General features: G+C 34.8%; 1 non-coding gene across 1 annotated transcript; it reads left to right on the forward strand.

The window, feature by feature from the left end:
• Positions 1-6,630: 6,630 nt before the first annotated feature.
• LOC116757250 lies at positions 6,631-6,737 on the forward strand. The gene has a single exon (XR_004350897.1). It is a non-coding gene; the product is annotated as a U6 spliceosomal RNA (small nuclear RNA).
• Positions 6,738-7,605: the final 868 nt, after the last annotated feature.

The raw sequence follows: 7,605 nt of genomic DNA on the forward strand, positions 1-7,605 counted from the left end.
GACCTGTCTCCTAAAGCAAAGGCAATAAAAGCAACAATAAATAAATGGGATCTAATTAAACTTAAATGCTTTTGCAAAGCAAAGGAAACCACCAACAAAATGCAAAGACAACCTACTAATGTGGGAGAAAATATTTGCAAATGATATGACCGATAAGGGGTTAATATCCAAAATATATAAACAGCTCCTACAACTCAACAGCAAAAAAACAAACAACCTGAATAAAAAATGCTCAGAAGACATGAAGAGACATTTTTCCAAAGAAGACATACAGAAGGCCAACAGCACATGAAATAATGTTCAACATTGTTAATCAACAGAGAAACGCAAATCAAAATCACAACGAGATATCACTTCACACCTGTCAGAATGGCTAACATCAAAAAGACCACAAATAACAAATTTTTGACTAGGATGTGGAGAAAAAGGAACACTGTTGGTGGGAATGTAAAGTGGTACAGCCAATGTGGAAAACAGTACAGAGGTTCCCAGAAAACTAAAAATAAAACAGCACTTGCCAAGATAGGGAAGCAACCTAAGTGTCTATCAACAGATGAATGGATAAAGAAGATGTGGCATATATATACAGTGGGATAATATTCAGCCATAAAAATGAATGAAATTTTTCCATTTGCAACAATGTGGATGGACTTGAAGGATATTATGCTAAGTGAAATAAGTCAAACAGAGAAGGATATCACTTATATGTGGAATCTAAAAAAAATAAAACAAACTGGTGAATGTAACAAAAAAGAAACAGACTCACAGATATAGAGAGAAACTTGTGATTACCAGTGGGGAGAGGGAGGGAGGAGAGGCAAGATAGGGGTGAGGGGTTAAGAGGTACAAACTACTGTGTATAAAATAAGCTACAGGGCTTCCCTGGTGGTGCAGTGGTTAAGAATCTGCCTGCCAATGCAGGGGGCACACAGGTTTAAGCCCTGGTCCAGGAAGATCCCACATGCCACGGAGCAACTAAGCCTGTGTGCCACAACTACTGAGCATGTGCTCTAGAGCCCGTGGGCCACAACTACTGAGGCCACATGCCACACTACTGAATCCCATGCACCTAGAGCCCATGCTCCACAACAAGAGAAGCCACTGCAATGAGAAGTCCACTCACAGCAACGAAGAGTAGCCCCCGCTCACCACAACTAGAGAAAGCCCGTGAGCAGCAACGAAGACCCAATGCAACCAAAAATAAAATAAAGAAATTAAAAAAAATAAGCTACAAGGATATATTGTACAATACAGGGAATATAGCCAAAATTTTATAATAACTATAAATGGAATATAACCTTTAAAAACTGTGAATCACTATATTGTACACTTGAAACATATAATATTGTGTATCAACTATACCTCAATAAAATTTTTTTTAAAAGGATGCTAATGATACTTATCAAGGGCAAGATAAAAATTGTTTAGATACATCCATACAACTGAGTAGATCTATGGTAAATTATAGTTTTCTTACACAGAACCAAACTCTGTATGCTTAAAGTTACCTCTCTGTTTTTCCATTCTCTAGACTTAAACACTATATCACAATTAGCATTTCCCTATGGGATTTGTACTCTCAACAATTGTACCATTGCTCCCTTTTTCATTTGGGTCAATTTTGAGAATCATTATTCATAAGTGTGTATCCACCATTTTGTTTATTATTTGTCTCCGCACTTAGCAATTAAAAATTTCTGATATGAGCACTCCTGCTGTCTGTGGTTCTTAATTTTAGCACTTTTTTTCAAGTTGCTTAATTAGGTCTCAGATTAGAAATGCTGCAGCATTACAAAATACATTGCCTCTTTTGTTATCAAAGAGATAATCATTTATCTGAGATATTTTATTGTAATTTATTATATGGTTTTGTCCAATTTTTTCCATAGTTATTTCAAACATAAACTATTGTGTACAAAAGACCACATCAGAAAATTTAGAGATTACAAGGATAAGCAAAATATTTAAGCTTTCATGAAACCTACAATCTACTAGGTGATCTAAGATATTTAACAATCATGCTACATGTTTACACATAATAAATGCTAAAAAGAGAGCAAATCAGCTCTTCCACTAAATCCTCTACTGTAAGAATAAAAGCTCAGTAACCACTGACATTCCCATCCTAAATTCATCAGATATATGATCTTGGTCGAGTTACTGGACCTCTTGAAACCTCAATTTCTACATCTTTAAAATGAGGACAACACCAACGCTTAACTCATAAAGTTGTGAGAACCAAATGAAAAAAAATCCATGTGAAGCACTTAATACAGTAACAATTACTGTGCCCACTAAATATAAGCCATTACATTTTTATGGTTATATATTTGTATGCCAAAATATCAGAGAGGTGAAAGGACAGACAGACAAACCAATGAAAAACTGAGAAGTAAACTGTTTGGATAGAAGACTAATAATGTTGGGTAAGACCTTGGAAACTTCAGTTCTGGTGATGGGGGAAGGAGGAAATAAGTCCTGAAAATAAGAGTTTGAATTTCCTGCCACTTCAGTGGGATGGGGCATCAAAATCTAAATAGGTTTGTAGAATGTAAGGAAATGTGGTATTTCCTGAATGCCTAGGTTGCCTAGGTTGTGGACTCTCAATTAGACTTACTTATATAGTCAAGGTTGATGCCATGGAGAGCTAACTCCCTGCATTTCTGGGTTGCATCATCTAGCCACTCAGCAGCCATTCAGGAAAGTAGATTCCCACACCTTGAATATTGTGGTGTTTGCTTCTAAGTCCAAAGAAGGGAAACCTGGCCCAGGTAAACATCAGGCTAGAGAAAGAAGAGGATGTACAAGGGACTCTGAGAAAACATCCAACTCAAAACTACAAGCAACCACCCTATCAACATTTTAATCCCTTCTGCTGTGTTTTAATTTTAACTACTTTACGTAGCACTAATCATCTTCTAACATATTATAATTTACTAATTTGTTATGATCATTGTTTATTGCCTATATCTTCTCCATGGCTAAAAACATAAGCTTCATGAAGTGGAGATCTTCATTTTGTTTACTGATTGATATGTTTCAAGCATCAAGGACATTTCCTGGCAAACAGCAGATGCTCAGTAATATTGTTGAATAAATGAATCCTTGAACTCTTCACCTCTACCTTCTGCCTTGATCCTATACAAGAGTCTGGAACTTTGATGAGCGGAGGTGCCCTAGTAATTACTTACTGAAGTTGAAATTACTATCAATCTAGGTTTTCATACACCTGCATATAGACTAAGATTCATATATACAATGTAAGTTTTATAATATATTTCAAATCTGTATACTTTTATCTATCTCCACTTCCATTGACTTATGCATATCATCATCTTTTTCCCAGATTTACAACAATAACACGTCATTTTTCTCCCTGCCTTTCCTCTTGGCTTCTTTCTAGTAGATGGGAGTACCTTAAGAATGCAGCTCCTTGCTTCCTTTGCAGTTTCTCCTTCATCAGCATCTCCCAGTTCCTCCCACACCCCCTGACCTTCACCTTGTTTTCAATGACCCTTCTTTCTGCCCACAGCACATTGGAAAGTTTCATTAACCTATTTATCTTTGTAAACTTAGTTATTTTCTGAAATATAAACACAATAATTTCAACTGTGATTAGTTTGACTAAAAAATAACTCTAGTTTCTTTTCTCCACTAATAAAGTGAACTTTCAAACTGCGAGGAGTTATTTTTTTCAGCTAAATTCACTTCTTAAAACAGATAAACTAAATAAAAATATATCTTACAAAACAAGCTTATAAAGGATTACACCCTCTAGACTTAGACGTATCGTCTATGCATATTTCCTATCTTATTGTGCTAGCATTAAATAATGCTAAACAGACAGCAAAAGTTTAATGTAAGTTCAAGTAAATATTTTCAAAAAATAAAAAAATAGTATATTAAATCAAAAATATAATTCTTCTTATCTTAACCTAATCCTGCATAGATTGGGACATAGTTACTCACATGTACCAAATTTTAGAAGATAGAATGAGAAATTATATAAGTGAATTGTCTAACTGCTTGCTTATAATCAGCAACAGATGCTAAGGTCTCATGGAAAAAACAACAATGTATTTTTCCCTTTAGCTTAGGGGATCCCATAGTCGGACAGTGTCACACTAACAAAGTTTGTGTAGGAAAAAAAAAGGTCTGTTGCTTAGTCACAAAGCCCTAGAGCAGAAAGCATGTGTGCATATGGTTATAAACAGATTATCCAACGATCTTTCCTGAGAGAAGCAGAGCGTATCTCCAATACCTGACCCTATCTGCTTCACTACTGTCCCTTTCCCATGAAATCCCCTGGTAAATAATGGGCATTTACAAGTGTTTAAGAAATATTTAGTCATCTGAATGGATGACACATTCTCACTTCTGACAATGTGTATAGCAGTATGAATGGTAATATTGAAAGGTTATAGTTAATACTTTGCACTTAAGTATAGGTTCCCTACAAAGTTATTACTATGGTGAGGTGAAGTAAATTTGCTTACCCTCTAAAAATAGAGTAGATTCTTGTTCTAACTCTGGTATTAGATGACAAAGCTTTTCTCATTACTGGCTTTCTAAATGAAAGAGGTAAATGATACGCCAGTTTATACATAGTGACACAATACCATCCTATGCATAACAGATACTTATTGAATACCTACTCCCTGCCAGGCATTGTGTTAAGTAACAAAGAAAAGGATATAAAAAAGTAGAGTACTTGCTCTCAAGGAACTCATAGTCTGTTTAGGAGAGTGTTGAAGAGGATGATTGGAAACAAATAAGCCAAAATGTATAGTGTAGTATGAAAAATACTACCATATAATATGACATAATATAGTACAACCATATAATATAGTGCTACCCATAATCTGGGGAATGCAGAGGAGGGTATATAAGTCATTTTGGGGGAGAACAGAGCAGGATATCAAGTTCATTATCCTAACTGAGTCTTCAAGAATAAATAGCAACTGGGCAGGTGTTGGAAGGAAAATGGGTATGAAAAAAGCAATAATGGAAAGTAATTTCAAGCTGAGGGAAGAGCAATTAAAATGGCATAGTGGCCCAAGATACTTTTAGAAAACTGTAATTACACAGCTGTATAGCGACAACATGAAGGGTAATCTATATTTGGAAACCACCTGGAAATGGAGAATTTTTTATTGCATTATTCTTTTATAATAAAGATAAAAAATATTTTAATATTCCTGAACTGAAGCACACCTAAGTAATATTTTGACAGCTGTTATATCTGGAATATTTGAGTCCTTCATATAAAATCACGTTGTCTACTGAGTAGACTTGAAACTGACAATAATCCTGTTTTTTAGACCAATTTTTACCACCATGTAATTTCTGTCTTTCTGTACCAATTTTTCTCAGCTAAAAGATGTGAAAAATATCTACACTTCTCAACTTTTAGAGACATTATAAAGAAAAAAAGATGGACCAGATGAAAGTATTTCATTATTTTCTTTCAGAACAAAGAAATTATTCCTTTGTATAATTTACAACACCTTATATATATCAAGCACTGGGTAAAAGTGAGTTTGTGTCAGTATTTATTAGCAGGAGATTCTGATCTAAAATGGACTACAGAGGTGTAAAGGGACAGAAAACAAAATGTAAATTAATTTACGTTTTGATAAAATAATAATTAATAAAAATAAATGCAAGCACAGTGGTAGGTAACTTTACTATTAAGGTGACTAAAGACAGAAGCATGGAAGCTGAGTATCAGCATGAATAAGGTCCTTTTGGAAAAAGACATATTCCAGGATCTCTTTGAATAACAGAAAGATCTATTCTAAACTCAACTTAAAAGGGAACAACTGAGGAATAATAAATATAAACAGTATGAAGGTACACATTTAGTGTACTTTTAATATTTTAAATGTATTTTTAAATTGCACTACTAATGCACACATATATAATTGTACAAGTTTCAAACAGAACAGAAATATACAGAGCAAATCCTGAAATATCCATACATTTACCCTTCATTCCCTTCTTCCCCTGAAACATGACAGCTGTCAAACCCTTGATGTATCTTTTCTTTTTTTTAATTTCAGTATACCACACATAAATGTCCGGCTCAATGAATTATTATGAAGTGAATTCCTGTGTTACTGCCACCCAGATCAAAAAACAGCATTTACCAGCCTCCAGAATGGCCCCAGTCTCAACTAATCCTTGCCATAGATTACGTTATCTCAAGAGGATTCACTATTCTTACTTCTAATATTAGTGTTCATTTTATCTGTTTTTAAATGTAATAATAAGAATCAAAATGTTTTGTTTATGTGTGTCTACCGTCTTTCTGCTCAATGTTATATTTGTGAAATTCATTAGGTTTCAGGGAGTTGCTGTGGTTCTTTCATTTTCATCTCTGTACAGTATTACAGATCAAGAACATACTGTAATTCTTTTATCCATTCTCCTATTGATGGCTCTTTGGATTCTTTCTTGTTGGAACTGTTTTCACTCATGTTGCTACAGACATTCTTGTATACCTGCACACATGTCTATCAAGTACATACCTAAGAGCAGAACTCATTAGCACGCAGGGTATGCTTACGCTCAGCTTTAGCTGATGATGCCAAATAGGTTTCCAAAGTGGATATACTAATTTACATTTTGGTGCTTGCTTCGGCAGCACATATACTAAAAATGGAACAATCCAGAGAAGATTAGCATGGCCCCTATGCAAGGATGACACGTAAATTTGTGAAGTGTTCCGTATTTTTACAAGATTATAGCCGAAAACTTCCTTAACGTGAGAAAAGAAACACTCAAGTCCAGGAAGCATAGAGTCCCATACAAGATAAACCCAAGGAGGAACATGCCAAGACACATATTAATCAAACTGACAAAAATTAAAGACAAAGAAAACATATTAAAAGCAGCAAGGGAGCAAGAAGGAAGATATATGGGGACATATGTATATGTATAACTGATTCACTTTGTTATAAAGCAGAAACTAACACACCATTGTAAAGTAATTATACTCCAATAAAGATGTTAAAAATAATTAAAAAATCAATAAAAGCAGCAAGGGAAAAGCAACAAATAACATACAAGGGAATGCCCATAAAGTTATCAGCTGATTTTTCAGCAGAAACTCTGCAGGCCAGAAGGGAGTGGCATGATACACTTCAAGTGATGAAAGGGAAACACCTGCAACCGAGAATACTCTACCCCACAAGGCTCGCCTTCGGATTTGAAGGAGAAAATCAAAAGCTTTACAGACAAGAAAAAGCTAACAGACTTCAGCATCACCAAACCAGCTTTACAACAAATCCTAAAGGAATTTCTCTAGGTGGAAAAGAAAAGGCCAAAACTAGAATCACGGAAATTATGAATGAGAAAGCTCATCAGTAAAGGCAAACATAAAGTAAAGGTAGGAAATCATCCACACATAAATATGATATCAAAACCAGAACTCATGAGGAGAGTACAAATGTAGGATATTGGGAATGCATTAGAAATTAAGAGACCAGGAACTTAAAACAATCTTGTACATATACAGACTGCTATCTCAAAACCTCATGGGAAACACAAGCCAAAAATCTACAGTAATTTACATTCTGATCAGCAGTATATGAGAGTTTACAC

The sequence above is a fragment of the Phocoena sinus genome, chromosome 7 (assembly GCF_008692025.1).
Source record: "Phocoena sinus isolate mPhoSin1 chromosome 7, mPhoSin1.pri, whole genome shotgun sequence".
In the NCBI taxonomy this organism is placed as follows: domain Eukaryota; kingdom Metazoa; phylum Chordata; class Mammalia; order Artiodactyla; family Phocoenidae; genus Phocoena; species Phocoena sinus.